Source organism: Pseudomyrmex gracilis, unplaced genomic scaffold (assembly GCF_002006095.1).
Source record: "Pseudomyrmex gracilis isolate BER0280 unplaced genomic scaffold, ASM200609v1 scaffold_48, whole genome shotgun sequence".
Taxonomy (NCBI): Eukaryota; Metazoa; Arthropoda; class Insecta; order Hymenoptera; family Formicidae; genus Pseudomyrmex; species Pseudomyrmex gracilis.
Genome location: NW_018020632.1, coordinates 218,985 through 244,623, shown reverse-complemented (window position 1 = coordinate 244,623; position 25,639 = coordinate 218,985). Strand labels below are relative to the sequence as shown.

General features: G+C 42.5%; 1 protein-coding gene across 4 annotated transcripts in view; it reads left to right on the top strand.

Moving 5' to 3' along the window:
- LOC109853415 (insulin-like receptor) overlaps positions 1-25,639 on the top strand; it is an 87,352-nt gene continuing 61,713 nt past the window's right edge. For 2 of the 4 annotated variants that reach the window (XM_020425543.1, XM_020425538.1), the window contains exons 1-2: positions 1-472; positions 18,754-18,892. The gene's annotated coding sequence lies outside the window, so the exon portion shown is untranslated. Of the gene's footprint in view, positions 473-2,118; positions 2,201-10,225; positions 10,328-18,753; positions 18,893-25,639 lie in introns of those variants that run through there. The other 2 variants (XM_020425539.1, XM_020425541.1) reach the window with 2 other exon arrangements.

The following is a 25,639-nucleotide window of genomic DNA, read 5'->3' as shown; positions in this document are numbered from 1 at the left end:
CGTTTTCGTCGTTCCCCGTCATCACACACGGCCACAGAAGAGAAGGCGAGCCGTGAGAGAGTGTGTGTGTGTGTGCGCGCGCGCGCGTTGCCGTTGTGTGTTTCTCGTTCGAGGGCAGAAGAGTTCACTCGCGTACAAACGGCGGAGAATCCACCGAGTGTGCGTGTACATGTGCGCGCGTGCGCGTGTTTAAATACGCTTGTGTGTGTGTGTGTGTATTCTGTGCGCGCGCGCGCGCGTGTGTGTGTTGCCGTGTGTCTACATGCCCCCGTGTATACGTTCCCGGAAGAAACGAAGAGACGAATGATATACCGATCGCGGCAGCTTCTCCGTTTCGCTGCTGTCGTTTATTATTATCGTCGGTGCTATTACAACGACTATTGCCGCCGCCGCCGCCGCTGTGCTGCTTTACATGATCGTCGATACGCACGATTCACGTGCCGCACATGCATTCACGACGGACACGTACGAGGTGAGCGACTTCCGAAAGAGGAGCAAAAGCAGAGCAGCGAGCACACTTGTCCACGTGTGTGATGCCGCCGCCGCCGCCGCCGCCGCGCGCGTTGTTTCCGCCGCGAAGAAGCTGTGTGCTCTCGCGCGTCTCTCTCACGAGGCGAAAACAAAAGCGGAGCGAAAAAAAAAACCGGCGAGAAAAAAAGCGGGTGGTTGAATGAGAAATGTTATACACACGCGCGCGCACACACATCTTTTTCGCGACGTTAACAAGAAGGGGGGAGGAGAGAGAGAGAGAGAGATTCGCGGCGAGAGAAAAAAAAAAGCTTGGAGCGTAAATTTTCTCAAAGCCTCGTAGAAAGACGAGCATGAGAGACAGAGAGAAATGGCGAGGATATATAAATACGTGCGGGAGAGACCCCGTATGCGCGGTTACATACACGCGCATTAGCGCGTCTGGGAAGAGAGTATAGTAGGATAAGACAGGAAGAAAGGAGGGCGGGGGTTGGGGCAGGGGGAGAGAGGAATGGCGAACGAGGTGGAGGAAGAAACGCGAGTACATGGGTGCGCGAGACGCGATCGAGACTCGTGTGAACGCACGTGGGCACGGTGCGCAACGCTCCCCGCGAGCGATCGCGCGGAGGGGGAGAGGGGAAGGAGAGGCATGTGCGTCGTCTTCGAAACCGGGGCAGATTCTCCCCCTCTCCGCCCCCCGGAACACTTTATATACGGCACGGGTAACGTACGAAACGGGCGATCGATCGCGCGTTTGTATCTCAACGCCAGCCCGAGCGAGCGAGCGAGCGAGCGAACGAGCGAACGAACGAACGAGCGAGCGAGCGAGCGAGCCGACGCGTCGCAACCGCGACGGAGAGAAAGGAGCAACGGCGCGTCGCTTCTTCTCTCGTCTGGTTTAGATTTATACGCGCGGCGCATCGCTTAGCGCGTCATTCCGTGCATTGTACCGTGCGTGCGGCGTGGCACGGAAAGGGATAGGCAAAGAGGAAGAAGGAGAACGACGACGACGACGACGATGATGGACGCCCGCCATCGGATTCGGACGTTTACAACGACGACGACGACGTTGCGCGCTACGCACTTCTACCCTCTGGCTTGCTCCGGTCGCGTGACGTAATCCATTCAAGCGCTTACTACGCAATATACAAGACGCGGATCGTCCCTCTTTCTCGCTCCCCTCCGCCCCTCCCAACTGTCTGACGCTCCGAGCCAGCTGTCTCTCTTCCGCGCGCGCCTCGGCCGTGTCACTCTCTCTCTCTCCCTCGCTTGCGCTCTGTCGCGCCCGCTCAATGCCTGCGACCTCTCTTCTATCTCCCCACCAACCCCCGGTTGCCGCCGCGCGTCGCGTCGCGTCGCGTTGCGGCGCGCCCTCCTTCCTCTCTCTGTTTTGATCGTTTCGCCGGCGGCGCAGGGTGCTCCCGCGATTGGGCGAGATCGGCGGAAAAAGCGCGGCGAGCGGATTCCCGGATCTCTCTCACGTGGGAAGTTCCCCACGAAGTCCTTGTTTCGGTCCTCTTCACGTTTCCTTCACGTGCACACGTCGACGCGCCCCGAGAGTCTCCCAATTCTCGTATCTCTCCGTTCTCTCGGGAGTATATAGATTTTGCGCGATCGGCGTTGAAGTTCTCGCGCGTCAAGCAAACGTCAGAGAAACCGAGAGAGCAGCACTCTACCAGTCTCTTTACCGGTATCTCACGCGTAAATTGCGCCGTAAGAAAACCCACGGAAGGTTGGTGTGTTGTTTGTTAACTTAACCGCATCGTATATATCCACACCGCGGCACACACTGTGACTTTACGTGACTTTGTTTATCTTTTTCGGCGGCTTTTGCTGTCGAGTGTGTTGATGTTGTACTTGTTGTAATGCGAATCGCAATACGTACGTCACCATAAACCCATCCGGCCGTATTTCACGCTAAATATTGTGGTGAGAAGAAGCAGAAGAAGAAGCCAAGACTCTAGTGTGTGCGAGAGTTCCGCCCTCCCCGATCTCTTTTTTTTTTCTCTCTTTCTCACTCGCTCGCTCGCTCTCACTCACTTTTTCTCTCTCTCTTTCTCCTTCTCCGCTCCATATTGCGTTTCTTTCCCCGTTACGGTCGGACTTCGGATTCTTCGACTCGGACTATGGCGTAGGAGTTGTAATACGATGACACCGCGATCGACCGAGAGAGAGAGAGAGAGAGTGTATATACCTTTTCGCGTAGAGAGAGTTTTATTGTAAATCGCGTCGGGTGCGTCGACGTCTCCTCGCACGGTCTGTCGAAAACGTGTGCGCGGTGTGTTTACAAACACACGAAACTTCTGCGTGCGATTCGTATATGGAAAAATCAAACGTGAATTTGTGCGCGTCGCGAGCGAACAAATGGCGGAATGTTTTTTTTTTCTTGCTTTCCTTTCTCTCTCCTTTCTTTCTCGGTTATGTGTGCGTGTGTGTGTGTGTGTGTGAGCGGCGCGCGACTAAACGAAGCGGGAGGACTCGACGCGTCTCATCGTCGCATACCGCGATTTGCATTGGTATAACTCGGGGGGCGCTAAAAGAAAAGTAGGTAAAACGACGATTCGTTTCTTATATAGCATAGATTTTGTTTGTTCTATATCGTATCGAGAGTTTTTGAAAGGCAAGTGACAGTTTATTTCGGGCGGCGGCGAGACGTTTGTGTGTGCGTATCGTTGCGCAATATTGCCTATATTTTCTTTCGGACGAGAAATCGTAATCGCGTGACGCGTCCTTCCAAAAAATTGCGTCTAGCTGCTCCGGAGTGTCGATGTATTTACGCGAGCGTTTTATTAATAGCGTATTTTCGCCTCGCGGTTTTTTTATTCACAAGATCGTCGGTCGTTTGTTACACGTGAGAGAGAGAGAGAGAGAGAGAGAGAGAGAGAGAGAGAGNTTTGTTACACGTGAGAGAGAGAGAGAGAGAGAGAGAGAGAGAGAGAGAGAGGGGGGGGGATAGGGAGAGAGAGAAAGAAAGAAAGAGAGATAGAGATGTTACGTATATTATGTGCTACGTGGCGGGGCAATTAAGTAATTGGAATCCGAGTCCTTTGTAGAATCATAACGCAATATGCTTCACGATCAGACGAGACGCCGGAGGGAGTTTTTTTTTTTTTTTTTTTTTTTGAATGAGGAAACGTGTCATCATCTCGCGAGAGAGACGTATCACGCGCTGTGTAAAGAGTCAATGCTTTTGCGTGGCATCGCGTAAGACTGTCGTACCTCCATCTCTCACGCATTGACTTTAACGAGCGACGCGTTTGGCAATAAATCTATACTCGGGCGCGGCGGAGCGAGCGAGTGAGGTTGAAAATTCGTGACTTCGAGAGAGAGCGAGCGAGCGAGCGAACGAGCATTTGTTTTTTGCGTTGTTTCTTTTGCGACTCGCCCGCGAGCGAACATATAAATAAAAATTACATAATAAATACAACATAACATAAGTTACAAAGTAATCAATTATACAATATAATGAATTGCAAAAAAGAGAAAAATAAAATATAGACGATTGAAAATGCAACGTTGCAAAAAGCGCAATTACAAAATTCTACACGAGAGAGAGAGAGAGAGGGAGAGAGTTGGATTAATTGAACGCGTATACAAATATTTGCGTTGTAAAGCAACACAAATTTATTCCTCGATTTCTCGCTTCATTATGACCGAAAAATTTCGTGATTTAACTTTTCGATACGATCGAGAGATAAGACGTCATAAAATAAGACAGACGATCGTGAATATTGTTGAAGTGTTTCGTCGTAGATACGATTGAGAGAGAAAGAGAAACGTGATGAAAGATTTATCAGAGTTGTCAGATTAAAAATAACAACTCTTTACAGTCGTGTTCGATACACACGAGCGTACATTCAATTGAATTACGCGAAAGAAGATTTCGAGTGGAGATTCGTTAATTCCGCTCTTTTCGAAAAGTACTCGTCTATTCGATGCACGGTCGCGAATTATAAAAAAAAAAAAAAAACAAGTTGACTCTTTAAATCTTCGTTAGTTCCGCGAGAGCCGATTGATAAGGTTAGATCGATACTTTATCGATCGCCCCCTGCGTGTTCTCCATTCAATATACTGCGAATTTGGCGCGCGTTGTGTTTCACGCGCGCTTTGTCATTTAACGTCAAAACGTTTTATTTTATGCGCGTTTTTTATTTTCCGAATGACCTTCAACCGCGCGCGAGTCTCTTCTTAAGGATTTTGTGCGAGAGCACGACGTCTTCTCGTAACTCTCGACACAAAACAAAAAACAAAAAAAAAAAACTACGTCGTTTTCTGAGCGTTAATTATGTTTATATGTCACTGGTAATTAATTACATACACGCATTTTGTTCTGTTATCGAAAAAAAAAAAAAATAAACCAACTATATAAACACGCTTCTTTTTCACACACCGGACATTAATACGTTCATTAACATTCCCCCGTTACGTCTGAAACGGCAAAATTCCGTTGTGTGTTTAATTTATCATGCGACGTTTCCAATTTATAGAGGCGATATTTTATAATTTCGAAATTTTTGTGCGCGCGCTCCCGGTGTGTATACATTTATTACGCGACAACGAAGCGTTAAAGCCTCGGTTTTTCTTCGTTTCGCGGGCGCGCGTAATATCATCGGAATCGGAGAATCATTGAACCACGATGATCGCGCACACGTTTCGCCATACCGCGCTCGCTCGCTTCTCGATAGCGCATTATCATCTGTTTGTCTCATTGTTTCCCTCAATCGTGTGGGGCTTTCCGCGGGCGCGGTGCGCAAGCAAAGCAGAGCTTTGCGCGATTCGCGAAGTGAGAGAATGTTGTTGTTAAACGCCGGCGGCATGCGTTATTTACAATAACGTTTGTCGGACGCGTGACACAAAGGTTCCATTTGAATGCGAGAGCGCGCGGAATTGTCCGGAGAGTTCAAGCAGGATGTATTGTCAGGGTGCAATGTTTTTTTTTTTTTTTTTTGGATGCGTTAAATTTGCAAGTGGACAAAAAGTGCGAGTGTTCGCACAGGCAGTTCGTGTTTTCTCTCGCCTCATTTTTTTTTTTTTTTTTTTTTGTTCAAGATTCGTTAAAAAAAAAAAAAAAAAAACCACATAATGACTGAGTAAATCAACATTCACGGTAGTTTGCATAATTTTGCATATTTCGTATTAATGTTGCGGTCTCGCGCCGTTTTTTTTCCCCCATTCTCGTATTCACATATTGATGACGGATCAAAGATCCAAAAGGTAAACGTTCAACATAATTGGCGATATCTTAACTGTATCACATTTGAAATTACAAGTGCGTTACAAGTCTCTCTGCAAAACAAGCAATAAAAAAAAAACGATTTACTTTTAACCGACGTCAACTGAGAAATGCTTCGTCGTTCGACTTTTATCGTAATAAAAAGAGAGAGAGAGAGCGAGAGCGCTTTGAAGCGAACAGTTTCGCATTTTCACAGACGCGATTGTTTGCCGTCGTAAATTCTTGCAACCAAAAAACCTACAGATACAGAGCGATATATTTCTCGACCGCGCTTACGCAATCGTCAAAACAAACGACTCGCGTAATTCGGAATAAGTAGCTGCGCAACACATACACACATACATTTTCGTGCGTCGTGTAGCGTGATCTGATAACTGTGTAACAGTAAATTTAAGGTTTCAGTGAACCACTATCTCGCGCGGTGTGCCGCGATAAAAACACATCGCGTACGTGCAACATACCGAGCGTAATTCACAGCTCTCTGTAAGCGCGTGTGGGGCAAGAGACAAGACAATTGCGCGTTTTATATAAGTAGTGATACCGATCATATAGTTAGCACTTTTTCTACTTTATTGATATTTTCATTGCGAGAAATTCACCTGATGCATCTGGTGACCGAATTCACTTTTCGCCGACAGACACGGGTCTTCCAGACCCGCTCGACAATTGCGCATCGGCGTTTTTTCCAGTAAAAATTAGGTTTTTTAAACGCTTTATTTTCAAAATTACCAGAGATGTTTTTTCAATTTGTCGTTTGTGATCGACGAAAAATTGTTTAAACTTTCGATTCAAAAAACAAAATTGAGGAAATATTGATTTTTCGCGGAGATATTTGATTTTGAAGTGGATCTTCTACAGTCTGTCTGACTCGTAAGTCATTTTTGAAGTATGTCCGCGAAAATAAGGCGCGGAATGCGGGAGATTTGGGTTCGACTTCTGTCTTTTTCGCAATGGAATTTTTCATTTTCGCCGAGGAGGGAAACTGAACATTTCACATACATGAAATGCACAATTCGAACATTCTATATATATTAATTAAATTTTCTGAACTGAATTTAATTCAAAAATTTCCATATTATATAATGATTATTAATTTAATTATTAGTTAAAGAATACATACATATGCGCATACATCTGGCATATTGTCGTATCGATTTTACTATTTAGTTAATATCTTTTAGTTGTTAACATCTACGGTTACAGATAAAAAGTTTTTTTTTTGTGCAACTAAAAAGGATTCTGAAGTAATCCTTTTTGTTGCAAAAACAAAACACATTGACGGTAAAGTGTCAATTGTTTAAATGTTTTATCCCATTCGGAACAAAGTTCGTTAAACTCCGTAACGTGCGTAGTAAGCGGAATTATGCGGTAACTCGCGTTTGCAGATCCGCGAAACACGATTACATCGTACAGAGACCGTACAATATATCCAATAACGGTCGTTGCTTCTCTACCTCTTTCCCCCTCCCGTCTTGATACGTCTTGATGCGTATTCTCGAGTTTGAAGCGAATTCGCCACACACGCGGGACGATTGACGAGGATTGCGTCCGAAACGACGCACAGATGTCGGCAGTAATATCGCATTTGCTCTCGTTGTTGTCATTGACACACAAAGTTTCATTCTTCGGAAAGAGAGAACAAAAAACGTCAAACGCTCAATTATTCGTATACACGCGCCGACACAGCTCGCCCGTGAGTGTAGAGCCATTTACGGCGTCGATGACTTTGTTTGGCGCTTGAGAAAACGTGTCTCAGTTTTTTTTCCAGATTTGGAAATAAAATGGAAATCGCGCCTGAGAGAGAGAGAGAGAGGGAGCCGTGTCTTGCGAATAAGGCGCGAACGACAGGCGGGCGAGTTCAAAGCCCAACTCGTTAATTTTGCAACAGTTGAAGTGCGAGCTGGCGCGACGTCAAAATAAAATTCATCGAGAGAGAGAGAGAGAGAGAGAGAGAGAGAGAGAGAGAGAGAGAGAGCGAGAGAGCGTCTACTTTAGCGAGCTGTCAACGCGCAAAAATGCGCGCGATAACGAGAGGCAGAGCGTTTGACATTTATAGTTCCTTCAAATGACGAAACTTGTCAAAAGCAACGAGCAATGTGAAATTAACGTCGCTATCTACGTCTCGTTTCGCATATTTAACAATCCTCCGTCTCTCCGTACATATCTGTCTACACGTGTACGTACTTGGTTACATATGATGCGCTCAAATCGATCGTGTGTCGATCGTGCGCGATTCGGTGCCTTATTAACAGTTCACAGAAATTACATACGCGAGCGCATTTAAACATCAAAGCCACACGGGACTGACTAAATAGATCCGGAGGGGAGGGAGGGGGGAGCTTTGAAATTGTCGGAATTTGATAGTGTTGAACTTGCTCGACAATTGCGCGCGGGTGACGATTGACAGCCGCGCGCGAGATGCTAATAGAGCGCGCTTGCGAAGCTTTTACCGTTGCCATTCACATTCTAATCGCCGCATTCTCCTCGCTTACACCTGCTCTTTGTGCGAATAAATTTGAAAAAAAAAAAAAAAAAAAAAAATTGGCGGATGAAAGGATTTTTCTTTTAACGGAGATTTTTTTTTTTTTACGCGCAGTGATGAAAAAACTGTGAAAAATGTCTCTCTCTTTTTCGATGTTGATCATCGTCGTTCGAGTATTATCTTTCTCTGGGGAGGAAAAAACGCGCGCGATAAAAAACTATTAGCGAAACTCGCGGATATTTCATCAAAAGTTTTTTTGCGAGTCGCGCAACGTTCGTTCGCGCTTCCGTGATGTCATTAGAGCATCCCGGGTGACGTCCCGCCGCCGTGTCGTCGTCGTCGTCGTCGTCGTCGTAGTAGTAGTCGTCGTTTCATCAGCCCGCGCCGCTCTCGTTCGTACAGTTAAAGTAGCAATTTTTTTACACAACTGTGTGTTATTGAGAAAAGAAAGACGCTTACGCACGCGCGCGCGCGCGAAACTCGTCGTAATTCACCCTCGAATCGCTACGAAGAGAACGACGCGTGTATATTGCACATTGGGGAGACATTTTTTTTCCACGAGAAAGCTGTAACACATTGCATAATATTATTTCTGTGTCTTAAGAAAAGAATTTTTTTCCTCTCGAGTCTTTTATACGTTCGCGAAGAAAGGAAAACATGTCCGCGAGAGAGAGAGAGAGAGTCATTCGGTTGTTGTAATTAACAGTCGGGGAGAAAACTTTCCGGGAGAAAAAATATCACGAATTGTCATCGTCACGAAAACGCGGCGGCGGCGGCGGCGGCGGCGGCGTACGTGTAAGCGCGCACGCGCGTCTCAACGCGCGTACGTAACGTGTATATAATTTTTTCTCTCTTCTTTTGTGTATACTCGAGCGGGTTATTGAGATTTACTGGATTTACAGTCGGCGCGTTAAAAAAAGAAATAGTGCGTCGAAAACTTGAATCATCACTTAAACTCGTTCGTCGAGAAGAATAACGAACGGGCAATAAAAAGCGAAAGCACTTTCCTATCGTTCAAAGATTAGCATTTCCATTCCCGCTGCCCTTCTTGCGCACCGCCCACCCTTTCGTCTTCCGCCATTTACGCACTCTCTTCTCTTCGCTCTACGACTGCTCTCCGCGTTCTAAGTGTACAAAAAGAGACAAGCGAGAGCGCTGAGCTCGAGTAAAGGCTGCAAAGAGGCGGACACACGCTGCCGACTTGCTCCAGTAGTCGTCGGACGTAGAACGAGAGAAAGACAGAGAGGGAAAAGGAAGAGAGGAGAGAAGTGGAAAGAGGGAGAGAGAGAAGAGAAAGAACGCACAGAGAGAGAGAGAGAACTGACGCACACCAAAACACGGAAATATTTTTACGCGTCGGAACTTTTGTGTGTTCCCTCTCTCTCGCTTTCTACTCTTCTATCCATCTTTCTACCCCTCCTCCTCCTCCTCTTCCTCCTCCTCCTCCTCCGATTTTTCCCCACCATCATATTTTTCGGCGCGTCTCCCGCTTTTCCCTCGGTCGTAGCCGCGCGCGCGTGTATTCCCCACCACGTCTCCCCTTCATTCCGCGTCGGTATATATCTTTCTTTCTCTCTCTCTCTCTCTCTTTCTCTTTCTCCGTCTCGCGTGCTAGCGGCAGCGAACATGAATCGCGGCGGACGCACAGACCGTGTTTTCGTGCGTGTACACACGAGCGAGCGATACTCGCTTCTGCGTTCTTCCAAGCGATTTTTACGCCCGATTATATCAGCGTCCTTTTCCCCGCGCTCTCTAAGGTTAGGATCGCGTCGGAACACTGCTGGCGCCGCCGTCGCGTTTTCGTCTTCCACGTGACCGCGTCGAAAAAAAAACCTGCCAACGTTTTTCCATCGACGTTTTTCGATCGAGAGGCACGACGCTGCGTCGCTTGCCTGTCGCTTGTAATACAGTCCTTAGCAGCTACTTTTTTTTTTCTTCTTTCTTTCTTCGTTTTGTGCGCGTCGCGGTCGCATTGGCGATGTGTGTCCGCGCGTTCGTTTCCTTTCCCGGGCGTCATCGCTTATCTCAAATTCCTACCATAGAAAAAGAGAGGTCATCTGAAGCGGCGAAGTGGCCTTCCTGTTGATATCTCGGACGAGAAACCGCGCGCGCCAATCCGCTACGTGCGATACGGCCCTGAGAAGGTATGTTGGCCTGTGTTGTTTTCGTGTTTACAGCCGAGAACCACGTCGCGCTACGATAGCGTCGAGTGTTATTATATACATATATATATATGCATATGTTTATACGCACGCACACACGAAGTCGTGTACTCTTTCCGTTCACTCGTTCGCGCGCGCGCGCGCGCAAGCTTCTTCTGATGTGGGGAAGACGCGTAATTTCTTGATCCATATATATATACCACAAGAACAACATTTGTTTTCTCGAAATGTTGTTCTTCGCGATATCGTTCTCGCGATAACGCGGTTTTCCTAAACTCCGCGATTCTTTTGCTCGCTATATCAAGCGTCTTGCATTGACGTCACACACGCAACGCGATGTGCGCTAATGCGCGAAAAGGTATACCGTTGTGTGCTTTTTTGCGGTATCTCTTAAACAAAGTAAATAAATAGATAAATAAATAAAATGTGCGACACTATGTAACGTGTGTGCGTGTGTGGGTGTGTGTGTTTTCTATACGAATCGTGCGTGATATACGACAATTTAAAAGTCGCGAAATGTAAACACGCGGCGTAACTCTCTTGTTATAGGCGTGTGATTTATCGATGCACTTTTTTCTCCACGGTTCGTAGACACGCAGGACGTCCAACTCTGTTATCGCGTCAAACCGTGTATGACAGATTTCATTGAGGATTAATAACTTCTCGACTGATTTGCGGAGAGACATATTGTTGCTGTTGTGTTTTTCTTTTTTTTTTCTTTTTTTTTTCTATATATAAACGCGTAAATTGCACAAACCCCTCCTCGTCGAAGAAAGTAAATTTAACATTTTTATCGCTCTTTTTCTCTACGCACGGTGAATGAAATCATTTATCAACGGATTAAAGTTAATGTGCACTTTCATGACATGCGCGACAATCGAAGAGATAAAAAGCCAATCCTCTTCATTTGTTATGTAACGTTTGTAGTTCGCTTGTACGTGACACAAGTCCAATGTGAGCGTCACGTAGGCGATATACTTGGATTGAAATGACACGACAAAAACATAAAGATCTAGCACGTACATCCAAGCATACAATTTGCGATACGACCGGCATAAATGTGACAGAGGAATATATAGTGGGTACGTAATATCGAAGAGAAAACTCTCGTTTTTATAATCTCTTTCTCTTTCCGTTCGTAAAAATATTTTTAATACTTCTAATGTGTTTTTTTTTTCAAAAAATTGAACAAAATGCCTATATCGCGCGCCAAACGTAACGTATCGTGCGGTCCCCGTCAATCTTTGTTGTTTTTATTTTCCTGCATTTTGTAAAAACTTTGATTTTTCCACGTGTCTCTCGCTTTGAGTGTTACGTACGAGTGTACTTAAATTCCTTATATTAAAAAATTTCTCTTGAGAATTTATAGGGGACTCCCTCGGTGTTTTTGAACGCACTCGAGAATTTTTAATTTTAATGGTCACAAGGAGATTTCTGTCCGTTCGTTTCTCTTTAAAAAGCCGCGAGCGTGCGGGAAAAAAAAGTAGAGTTCTTTCATCATTTTAATTACTTCACGCACATACTTGGAGCGTGTGTGACAAAACCGACGAGGGAGAGGACTCCGTCCGGAATTGTTTTCCGCGGCTAAACGTACGATATAAGATAGAACTCGAAAATTTCCCACGGGAATATAAACGTAGGGCAACTAACGCGATTTTATGTTTACTCGACGCTTCTGCAATCGAGAAGTGCTTTTCACGGTAGATATAAATTCCCGCGAGAGGGCGCACGCATAGCTTAACAGTTCTACACGCGCGAGAAGTAGACTGATTATGTTAAATCGACTTTCACACCCCGTAAATTATCGCGTTTTTATAACGCTCGTAAATCAATTTGCGGAAGTTTCTAATTAATTGGCGTGTTGAGCAGCAAGCGCGATTTTTTGTTTCTTTTTGCGCTTTGAAAACGCGCGGAAAACCGATAAATAATGATTCAATGAACAGGCATCGAAAACACGTGCGAGATATTGCGAATCGTATAAAGTTACTGTTTTTAATTAGGTAATTTATCATGGGTTTATATTTACTAATGTGACAGATTACACATGAATGCGTATTCACCAACAGACAGATTACTATCTGAGAAACTAATGGTTTTTTTCATTCCTAAGTAAGATATTGCAACTCCGATATGTTAGAAAGTAAAAACAGACGATTGTTTTTTTTTTTTTTTGTTTTTATAAATGAAAAGTACACACGCTGTTTCTTTGTATCAATTACACCATTCATTATGATTACACTCGCGGCATTTTCCTCGAAATCTTTATTCACGCGCCAGCGAATTTCGTACAATTGATTATTACACACGCACACACTCGTGTATATTTACTTTAGTGATTTATTCGAACGAAAAATAAACGTATAAATAAAAAAGAAAAAAAAATGGAATAATATTTTTGCGGTATTCTCTTGCGCAAATAGAAATGGAATAGTTCTCTTATATTTGATATTTACGCTCGGCGGACCGACGCACGTGCGACGGATTTGCGTGCGGGTAGAAAAAATATCGCGTAAAATTTGTGTTTGAGAAGAATTTCGGAAAAAGTTACACACAGGATGTGGAAAATAATAATAACGTCACGTTTCGAGAATTGTCACTCTGTAAACTTATATACAGAGTTTTCGACTTGCGTTTTCCTCGTCGTAGTAAATGAGGTCTCGCGAGAATTTGTATAGTTGGTCGTTAGCTCTCCCTACGTGTGTCTCCATGTATATAACATTACGTCGTTAGCGCGTTCCTTGAATTATGACGCAATTCGTCTCGCGGTTACCTCCATTTAAACGAAATTTCGTGATAAAATATTTATACGCGAAGAAACGTTTATTATAATTAAACGTTTATCTACTGCACGATAATTACATAAAATATATGAAATTGCGATTTTAAATAACACACAGATTGCTGATAATCTCTCGCTCTCTCTTCGTGGATACACGAGTTAGAAAGTGTCGCATATCCTTGTTTCCTCTCGGACGTGTTCAGATAGTTCTAAATCGCGAGTCTGGAACGAAATCTCGTTTGTTACAAAGTTGGAAACAAATGCTCCGTCGTCAAGTCGAATGCAAAGTTTTTCCGACACGACGGACAAAATATGTGCAGGCGTAAAGTCACACATATATTCCATGCAAAGCTTTTTTTTTTTTTTTGTTTTATTTTACATACGATGTAATATGCAATACGTGTGCGAATACAAATTGACATTTATCAACGACGGACTGCATATCTTATTTTCCAAGACAATATTGACGGAGAATTATCTGTCGCACAAACAATTGGCCGATATAAATTAGAATTGACGTGATGTACAGTGTAATCATGGTGATAATAATCGAAGTCATAGACAAGAGTTTGTTCGTGGACTGATTGCATTCGTGACTCGAATAAATTTCCATTATTATTTCGAAAGTGATTGAGTCATTAAAATATATTTATATGTTTGTCGGAGTTTCATACTTAATGACCCAATATATACGTAACGATGTGCTATTATTTAACCCGACACACACACATATATATATATATATATATATATATATAAACGTAAATACATAAATATATCACAATATAATTTAGCTATCAACATATATATAAATTATGAAAAGCACGCAAGAGTGCGTTTACGTTCGTTTCTCAATACTGGAACGATCGGTGTTGAAAATGTGCATATCTGCTTTCACATCAGTTAATTTAACGAGTACTTAAAAAAAAAAATGTGTTATGTTTAATTTTTTTAATACGTAAGTAATTAATTGAAACGTCTTTTGGCTATCAAAACTTTTTAATATATTTCACACATTTATTTGTTTTTAGATTGCTCGGAACATTTGTGTGATTTATAAAAATTTGTCGTTTTGACGAATTTTGATTGTTTTGGCGTTAACAAGTTAAATTATGTGTACGTTTTCTACGAAACGAATGAATTTCTCACGTAGTTCGCACAAATTTCTCGCAATTTTCATCATAAACGCCGCCGCCACGCCTTGTTGGGTCGTTGGTAACAAATATCTTCCCGAAGGAGAAGATATACATTTTTGAAGATGGCCGCGCTCGAGCGTACCGATGCGGAAATGGGTTCTGTCGCGGAAAGATAGGACTACGGAAAGTATTTTCCCGGTAACTCTGTTGGACGCGGGACGAATTTTCAAAGATCTCGTGTTGTCGACGACGACACATGTCGCGCGGTATAGTTTCCGCTATATCGCAACAACCATGGCGCGCGGAGAAATGGCACAGCAAATGCAAATATTCGCGGTGACGGCGGGTGGTATATTGTATATATACCGCATAACGTACTTTCCGCGACGCGAATTTCCAAAGTTTGAATCCGCTCGAATGCGAGACATTGCGACGTCGGAAGTGTCGCCCCTCGTTCTCCGCAAAGTGGGTTCGTACTGGATATTTGCGCACGTGTGGTGCATTCGTGTCTCCCGGCGGTATTATTCAGTCTCTTTTTCTCTCTCTCTCTCTCTCTCTCTTGTTTGCATTTCTTCAGAGAAACGAGAATTTTCATTTGCAAAAGAGAGCGAGAGTTAAAATCGCGCACTCGCACGAGACGTTGCACGAGACACAATTTTGACACACACGTCCGGAGTATTGCTCTCCTAACACCGCATGAAGCCTGTTTATCGATTTTCGATATTCCGTTCTCCCTCTCCTCTCTCCCCTCCCCGGTATAGGTTTCCATGAAAACCTTTAATAGTATTTTTTACCTATAAATTCTAAAATCTATTTACCGCTTTTAAATTCTTTTGGGGCTTTATGTCGCAATGAGATTTACAACTTTCAATTTGTCGGGTGTGTGTAAAACAATATTTATCTCGCGTGTAAACAATAACATTTTGCGCGCGCGCGCGGTGTTACAAGTGTAGCTTCTTCTCTCTTTTTTCTTTTTTTTCTACGTTTCTTTTGACACATAATACTCGCGCGAGAAAATTGTTCTGTCTGTCTCTTTCCCTCCGTGCCGTGTGAAACGCCGGGGGAATCACATCGGAATGTGCAATAGTTTTGTGTTCGCGCGGGTTACCGCAAACGGTCGTATATGGTGACGCGTTTGCGTTAATTCCGCGAATATTCGAGTATCCGTTTGGAAAAGGTATGCGAACTCATTACGATGTCGAACATACGTGCTTTGTCGATTACTCGCGCGCCGGTTATATGGCGCGCGCGTAAACTCACGGCGCGACGGCGGCAACGACGACGACGACAACGACGACGACGACGACGACGACGACGCCGCCGTCGTGTGTGCACACGCCGATGTCGAGCAACGGGAACGAGTCTCGCGCACCGATACGTGCGTATGCGTGTGTATGCCTTGAAATAACTGAGATTCCATTACGAAAGTATGTGCGCGACAACCTGTTCGGAGGTGGGACGAAGTAAACGAACGCGCTCACTTATAGTTGGTCAGGCACACACTTGTTCCTTCGTCTCCCCCGTCATTCCGTAATTTAGTCTGCGTCAAAAAAATCAAGTGCGCGTGTGCGTATTTGTGTGTGTGTGTTCCGTTACAAAGTAAACGTAAATTTTATGACAGGATTTATCACCGCTCCGGTCTTTGTCCGCGCGGCGAGATACAATTCGCGAAAAAGTTGTGTATCTAATTTTATTAACAATTAAATCTTATTGAAGCTCGTTAAGTTACCTAACCTAATTTTATTAATTATATAATTTCATTAATTATATACAATTTAATAAACGTGACTTCATCGACTCTGTTGCAACTAAACTCGATTTCACTAATTAAACATCATTAGATCGCTCGTCGAATTAGTTTTTTTTTTCCACCGCGTTAATTATTTTCCATGGAAAAATACAAATTAAATTTCCGATGACCTGAAACACGAGACGAGAGTGATGTATCGTCGACGTTTGAATTATTTAACGTCCGTTTTATCCAAGAAAATTGATCTCCTCGGGTTTAAACTCTCATTAATGCGATGGGGTGGATCGATCATGCGCGCGTTACGTGTACACGCACACACGCGTGAGATTTCTTCGCCGTATGTCATTTCCACGCACAAATATTTTTTATTTGAATAGTAGGTTGAGAGGGAATAATATCGAGGATATCTATGTCGTATCGCAAGAATACGTACTTATCTGCTCGTATCAGGAAATCTACTTATCAGGATTTCGAAAGACATTTTGTCAATAAATACACACACACACACAAAAATAATGTTTTGACACGGATATTTGAACGTTTTATGTAGACGTTTCCCTTTGCTCGTTAAATATATTTGCTTTATTGTACGAATATTTTAGTAATATTTTAGTGCTTTTATTTTATATATTTACCATATATATAATATCTGTATATATATATATATATGTATATACATATGAATACACGTACATATATATTTCAATTTAATCGCGTGGTTAAAATTCCCCGCGTGATTGATATTGGATATTGATATGTGTGAATATATTGGAGATTGATGCGATATATTGACATATGGTTTTGTAATGTTCGTCTTTTTCAAAAAATTTGATTTTACAATTAAAACGTCATGTCGGAGTTACATTAAATTACGCCGTATATAATTAAATGCAATAACGTCGCGTTGCAATTGTATTTTTCTTCTTTGTTTTATTTTTTATTTTTTATTTTTTTTTTTTTGCTGTTTTGCAACAGCGTGTGCGTACGCGCGATTTTTGTTTCGAGAAAATTATTGGATAATTTATCAATTTGAACACACAAAGCTTTCTCTCCCCGTCTATTTGTACATTAGCAATGGTTATTTCAATTAACAGAATAAGACGCGAGATTATATACATCCAACAAAATAATGAGCTTTAGATGCGATTCGGGTCTTTGTAATTACGAGCTTGAATTTCTGTGAGCATGAAAATCACATTTACCGGCGTATACATATACAAAATTCGCTTTCATTTAACGCAGGCATTTATTCACCTCATAATTACGGGATAAGCTTCCTGCGCGTGAAAATTTTACTTGCATCATTCATACAGCAATAACAGGCATATACATGTTAAGTAGCTCTCAACACAATACGCATAGATACGGTTGATAACATTTTAATCGGATTCAACGATCGCGCTATGCTGCAATCGCAGAAAAATAACAATCAGAAAGACAGCGAAATTATCTGTCGTTCAAGTTTTTCGAGAATTCGAACAATTCTTCTCGTGTATTTTCGTGTACTTTTGTTTCTCATCGATCGACCCGACTGAATAATCCATCCGCGAATTAGTAATAACGGCGAAGTGTCTTTTTTATCGGAAAACAAAATAAAGAAATATACCTTTTTATTGAAAATTTACGAGAGTCTGTCTTTATAACGAGAGTCTGGAAAGGTCTTGATTAACGGCGACGGCGGCGGCGGCGGCGGCGTTTTAATTGTTCGCAAACTTGAGAACGCAAATTCATAAATTTTCCGATTGATTTAACTTCGTAAAACTCTGCTTCGCGCTGATCTTTTCTGAACGCGACGTCGTCGAAAAGACGCTACAAGATCTCTCTGATAGTTAAAAATATACGCAATTAGGCTTGTGACCCACTTTCGCATCTAATACGCAGGAGACTCGAGAGCGGCGGCTTGTATACAGAAAAATCGATTCCACTCGATTGTTGCGCGTATAATATCTCGCGCAGCCAGATCGCAAGATAAATCGCGAGCGACTTTGAGCGATTTATTTTGCTATATTTTAATCCGTTACGAGAAGATTGTCACGTCTATTTGCGCTTTCGTGTGTATGTATATACGTTACGCGCGCGTGTTCGCGTACGTTTGTGTATACGTATTGTAGTTACCCACACGTCGGTCGTGCTGATTAAATGCGCGAGATAATTCGGAGAAAGGAAGGGTGGGGGAAAGCTATTCGTTAAAAAATTAGATTCTACCGAGCGGCGCGGCGAGAGGGCAAATCTATCAAGATACCGATTGCGAAATAAACTTGTTTGGTAGTTCCGCCGTCGCGCGCGTCGTTTTCTCTCACGTATAAAAACACACACACATGCGCGCGCGCGCGCGCTCGCACACACACACACACACACATCGACGTGTCGTTGCTCATTGATAAACGCCTTCAGCGAAAGGATCGAAGATAACAACGCGGTGTTGCGCGCGAGAGACGAAAAAAAAAACACACACACCCTGCCGCTTCGTGTTTAGCACGTCCTTTTATTAAGTCGTATAACCTCCTCGCGAACGATAAACAATCCGCCGTTCGTTTGGGAAAACGACGGAGACATCAAAAGCCGTTTCGAGGGTAATAAATATCGCGTCTCACGTTCCGGCGTGTATATACAGGGCCTTTAATTGTTAAATGAAATCTTGGGTTATACGGTTGCGCGCCGCGCGCCCATATTAGAACGTGATGTGCGCGCAATCGTGAGACGCAATTACGCGCGACTCACGTTCTGCTCTTTGTTTGCGCAGTGATTTCGGCATGGCAAGTAATGTGGAACACGGCGTTCGCGGCAGTGCTCTAGCGATTGTATTATCGACGCGCCACCGACATCGGCCGGCGCGTTCCATTTTCAACCGGAAGGACGTCCCAGCAGCATCCACCGCTCGTGTAAGTAATTATTATATATATACGAAATTTCGTGCGCACTTCTCTCTGTTTCCTGAGGCGAAATCCATTTCCGAGACCAATCGGCTGTGTGTCATCCTTTTGAAGACACGGCACGTCTCGTCGTAACTATATCTGTCTCTTGCTTGTTAGAGGAAATGTTTGGAGGAAGATAACCGTGTTAGAGATATGTTCGTCCAAAATTCATTGTCTTTTAGAATAAAGGATGACACACGAGAAATGATGGTTTAACTTAATTTTTTGACTTCCGCGGTATTTGAACATTAATATTTCTATATCTCGCAAAAATTATTTATAGAAATTATTTCGCTCAAAAACTGCTCAATTATTTCAACTCGAAGATTGTGCGCGTGTAATGAGAAAATTGAGAATTTGTCTAGAATTTATCGCGAAATTTATGTGTAATGTGTGTAATAATAATTAACAAAAATAATCGAAATACTCTGATGGAGTTGTCAACTAAGAAAAACGATACGATTTCTTTTTCGAGGTAGCCGAGTCTTCTCTTGAATAAACGCGCAAAAAATATTTCAAAAATGTAATATACATATAATTACAATATATTACATGTAATAATATACATGTGTTTTATAAATATACATGTATTAATTTACATTTTTATAAAATATTTTTGCACGCTCATCGAGCGCTCGGCGCGCTTCCACAAACTTTATATCATTTTTTATGGTTGTCTAATTAACGTTTTTATCCTGAAATTATTGTTGGGAGAAGAGGTTTATGTTCTCTCGCGTGAAGAGTCGATACCACACGATGAATCAAACATTGCCGCGATACTTCACGATGCGAAACTTCATCCGGCTTCAACTTCTTTCACCGCACGTACACTTCATGCATGACGTGTCTCTAATGAATGTTCGTTGAATAGTAGTTGAGGCCGACGTTCGATTACCGGATCGTCGCGGGATCGCGTGTTGTGTGCAAACACATCGTACCGGGTTTATTTTTGCGCAATGTTTTAAAAGCAAACAATTTACTTTGCCAGTTCTTGTTCGAAATAAAAAATGTAAAAAAATATATATATATATAGATATATATATCGCGATTTGCGTCCCATAAACTCGTGCAACTTTCGCGCGACGGATTAAAAAAAAATCTCTTCCTTGTGTGTGCAAAATATTTGTGTGCGTGTGTGTGTATATATAGGATTTTCATTTTAAAACATTGAATTTTTGCAATTTTAATTATAAGATTTTTTAGTATTAATATTTTTTCAGTATTCTCGCGAAGTATCGTTCGACGTTCGTTGCAAAAATCAACTTTTATTTTTTTATTTTTTAAATTTTTTTTAATGAAACAAAATTGCGTCGAGTCTAATAATCTCTCTTTGATGTTGAAACTCTGTTAATGGACTATTCAATAATCAGTAGTCAATAAATTTTGATATCGGCTAGATGTCTATCAGTTTTGCGCGCGAGCGGAATTATTTTCTATATACGCATTTGCGCGCACGCAACAATTTTCGAGTCCGCAAAATTGCGTATCGCCAGCGATGATCAACTGACTTGCCTGCGGGCGAATTGCGGTACTTCGCGAAGTCTCGAAGCAAAGATTCTTTCGAAGTAAAGCTGAAAGGTCTTCAAGTTCCTTCTCGCAGTATTACAAGGTCTTGTTGTTCGTTTCTCTCTTTAAGATTCCGAGAGTCATTTTGCAAAGTGGCTTTGAATTTTCGATCGCATGTAATTCAAAGACCGTTAGCGCAACATTTTTGTGCGAAATTGTGTAGAAAATATCGACTTCGCGAATTTTGCACACACACACACACATTTACAAATTTATGCGCCAACAAAAGTCATTGAACTAACTAACGAGCGGCCATAAAATTAATAATGTACGATTGCAATATTGGCTCTTCCTCTGAATAACACGCGGGAACAAACGCGCAAAGAGATTATAGAAATCTATTATTGAAATTTCAGAAATCGGAAAATCAATCGAACGCTTCCGAACTCTCTCGTTACCTCTGAAAAATGTTTCTCGGTGTGTGCCATAATGGCTACCTTGGAACGACAGATTAATGATGTTCCGCGTGTGCGGCAGAAGACACGAAATTATCGGCGGTGACGTTCGTCTGTTTGTCCTTCGTATTAGTCGTATTTACGCCGAATCACTGTAATCTTCCAATTATTTCCCCCGACTCCCGTTCTCGTTCGCGAATCCCCGACCTTCCGCTTTGTGGAGCGGCAGTTGTGTGTTGTCTGCGCGCGAACGGGAGCGAAACACACATAGCCACATTTCGTCGCGACCCCTGCTGCCGCCGCCGCGCCTTCTCTCTCTTTGCCGCGGCCACGTTATCGGGAAAACAAATTAGGTAATGCGTTTAACGGAGGTCGGCGTAAACGGAAAACATCCGCCAGCGAGATCGAGACGCGTGTGTTATCTATTATTTGCGTTAAAAACAAAACAAAAAAAACACAAAAAAAGAACTCGACGTTACGTGTTTACCATGGTATCCCTCGGATTGAAAAATACCGCGGGGTGTGTACCTTCCTGTAAAGTTAGTCTCTCTCGCGATTTGAAAAAAATTATTTAACATTCCGCGTCCGAAATTATATCCCGCGGGCTGTTTTCTTTATTTTTTAGTTTTTAATTTTTTTTATTTTTTATTTTTTTTTTTATTTTTGCTTTTTATTATTTCAAAGCAGTGTTTCCGTGTGTGCGACGATCGAGGAATATTAATATTCGCGGGCGTGAGTTGAAATTTCTTCGGCAACCGAAAATTTATTGCGTATAAATCGAAGGGCATATGGGGGATGGGAAGGGGGAGGGAGATTCGTAGGATAAACGTCGATTATCGTGCGCGCGGAAATTCCATTACTTGCCGCACATTTCGTCGCTCAATAGGTTGTCGCGCGATACGTTTCCTAGGGAACGTAATTTCAGAGTTCGCGCGCGCTTGATGAAACGAACGAGAGAGCGAATTGTGTGTTGCGCCATTGTGTCAAAGCTACGGCTGGTTACGTCATGCGAACACATGAAAATACTCTGTTGACAAGGCGGCGAGAGTGTGTGTGTGTGTGTGTGTGTGTGTGTGTGTGTGTGTGTGTGTGTGTGTGTGTGTGTGTGTGTGTGTGTGTGTGTGTGTGTGTGNTGTGTGTGTGTGTGTGTGTGTGTGTGTGTGTGTGTGTATCGCGTCGTGGCGAGTGATCGCGCGAACCGAATTTATAAAAGAAATTCGTGACAACCTCGACCCGCGATATGGGGCCGATTAATCGATTTTGTCGTCGTCGTCGTCGCTTCCGTTCACACGACGAAAACCGTTGCCCCGTTGCGATTCTCCCTTTGCGCCGGGTCAAGCGAGAGCAGCGTGTATATGTTCAATAAATGAATATTAATTATTAGCCTCATATGTAAATCAAAGCAGATGAAGGTAATACGTGATAATTATTAGCGTTTGTAACAATAATAATTACTATCCAATCTTGCCAACCGTATTTCTCCTAATTGTATGTCCATCGCGTAAAAACACGCAAACAATTCGATCAACTTTATTATCCAAGCGATCGGAATGTTGTTTACAACTCCCGGGAACCTTGACATCTATTTTGTCCGATGTTATTTGTTCATTAATTAAGACGTTGCCAAAAATCGGTAAAAATTCACGGAGCTTTATTCTCAACGTTCCAAATCAAGAAATTAACATTAGTTTTTTTTTATTGTTTTTAAAGAATATTTAAAGATATACGAGTTCAAGGTCTTGCAAGATTAATAATTAAATCTCAAGAGTAAAAATTATTTGCGTATTCACAATATTTTTATTTAAAATAGTTTGATTTTATTTCTCAATATTTATTCAAAGTGAAATACGTTTGCGTAAACGTTTGAAGCTCAAGGACGAAGGATAACGACGTCGCAAACGTCTTATCACCGTTTGAAGCCGTTTGAAACTCGCTTAAAACCCGAGCCATATTGTACAGTGATTTGTGCGCAAACGTGAAGTCGGTCGTAAAAATGAGCGAGCGACGAGAAATAAATGTCGGAAACGAACGTCGTGAAAAAACGAAGTAAGAACGATGTGTGATCGATGTTAACGTTGCGCAATCGAGATAAGAATGTACAAGCTTTTCTTGTCGCGATGTGTGCGCGCGCGCGCGCGCGTGTGTCGCCACAGCGATCAAAAAAGTCATCATTGGCTTTTAGTCGCGATTGTAAGAGGACAACAAGAGATGTGTGTTTTTTTTTTGTTTTGCAACGTCATGTCTCAGCGAGATCGCTGTAAGTCCGGAAAATCGTAAAAGTTACAAATGCCAAGGTGTATTGCAGAGTCAAGGAAAATTGCACGGCAATAATTCCTTCGTTTACTTAGCTAAAAACATAAGATAGTTTCGCTAGACACACGCGCGCGCGCGCGCGCGCGCGCGGTAATTAGCGATGCGGCAACGTAACGAAAAAAAAAAAAAAATACAAAAGAGAAAAAATAAGTTTAGATTGTTTTGCCCTTGGGAAAAGAATAAACATTTGTTCGAAACTCTCTCGTGCGAAAGTAATTAAAAGTTGATCGGTTTGTTCAAGTTCACTGATTGAGAACTTGGAGAAATTATCGTATCTTGTTTGCGCAGTCACTTATTCGAGTGCCGTTACAATCTCGCGCGCGTGTAACAAAACTAAACACAACACACAAGTTGTTTGCCGAACTAGTTGTGTGTTACGCAAATTTTCAATTTCGCGGCACGTTGCTATCGAACGCGCGTAATACTTGATGTGACACAAACATTTATCCGAACTATGTTGCTTGCATATAAAAACTTGTAATTGCTCTCCCGAGGCCATTCACTCGCGCGCTATCTTTCGAAACTGTCTCTCTCTATCTCTATCTCTATCTCGCGCGCATGCGCTCGCGATTTTATCGTCGAACTTTTGCGCGTGTCGCAAAAAAAATTTAGCTTTTCCGCGCTTTTATCAATCTTAATTTGTCCGTTGTGAAAATAGTTCGTCGTCTATTTATAAGTTAAGTTAAGAAACTAGGATGGAAGCTTACGTCAGTCACCTTGGATCGTGTGACGTCAGAAGTGACGAGGAAGTTCCCTCGTAACCACAATTGTTTTACAAGCGCGAATGTAGGTAACTATGTCGAACGAATTTATTCAACAGAGACACAGTAAGTAGCATACTATGTTTTCATTGAAATGTGAATATTGCTCGCGTATTGCTATACCGTGACGTCATCGTATTGATTATCAATATAATAATTGACGGACATGCGTCGTTGCGCAAAACCGGAGAGCGCAATATTCACATTTCACCATTTTTCATTCATATTCGCGTGGAGTTTGCTGTCCGCCGATCTATTCACTGTGCTCCTCCTAAAGCAGCGGAGAGAACCCCATTTAAAATTAATGTCAGAAAATCGATAGTCACGGCGCGGTGTAGTCGGAATGTTGGCTCGAATCGGAAACAGTTTTTTGTCAATTTTCCAGAATTACGTGCGCGAGTGGAGTTGGCTTATTTTGCAATAACGTACCTCATAATAATTTCGAACGATCAAAAATACACGCATATATTGACGGGAGTAAAACCGCGAAATAATTAAACAGCCAATCATCGTCGCGACGAAAATAGCGAACCGGCTCGTTCGACCGTGGAGTTAAATTAAATGTTTAAAAAGCTTCTACGTGTAGACAGCACGTTACTTCGCTAAAAAAAAGAAAAAAAAAGTATCAAGTGATGGTTACGCGTTATCACTGATTCTTGAAAACATTTGTACATGTTAATCGTTACGTAGAATCGATGCGATGGCGCGTTCGCGACTCACTCTCTGTTCGGAGCCTCATTGTCATTCTGCATCGCGACGACATAATGTACCGCCGGATACCGAGATTCCGATTAAGATGAATTTTTTTTTTTTTTTTTGTTTTTAAGTCGCACTCACAACAAATAAAACAGCCGACTAGATTGCTCTTATCCAAGCAAACAAGCAAAACGTCTGTTACTTGAATATACTTTTTAAAATTTTTTATAACAATTTTGTTAAAGACGCAACGTTGCATAAAAATTTGCAAACGGAAGAGAATCATAACGAAAGCGTTTTTTTAAAGGGGCAACAGTTTAACAAATCTAATCCAAAAACAAAAAGTATTGTAATAAACAAAATATAAACTAAAGACAGCGGTAACTTTTTTTTACATTAATAAATGAGCAAACCAGCTGGACGTTCTCTCCAATCTGTTTATTATTTCCATTTCATCTCGTTTCCAATTGTCGGGTTAAATATGTATTACAATTGTTGATGCCGCGTATCGTTTCGTCTCGACATTATAATATTATTACACGCAAAACACATCGTGTTATACACGTATGTATTGCGCGCGCGCGTGTGTGTGTGTGTGTGTGCGCGGTACGCATTCACGCGTTGAAATTTATACTTTGCAATTAATCCGAGAAAATAATTGAATGCGAGAAAAAACCACCCCCTCAAAAAATGAAAATCGAAACTAATTCGACCGTGACTTTTATCTATTTATAAATCACAAAACACATTTTACGGCCTGAGAAGATTTCTCTCTTTCAATCGGTCACGCGTGAAGAAATATGGAAATTGTAGAGCGGAACGAAGCCAAGTCGTGCGAGACATTGCAAATGCTGCAGATGAGTTCGGTACATGCACGCCACACACTGCAAAATAGATATAAGCAACGCGTGTAACATATGTACATATATACAAGCGCGCGAACATAAACAAACGTGATTCACGAGCGCGTGGTTGTTTCAAAG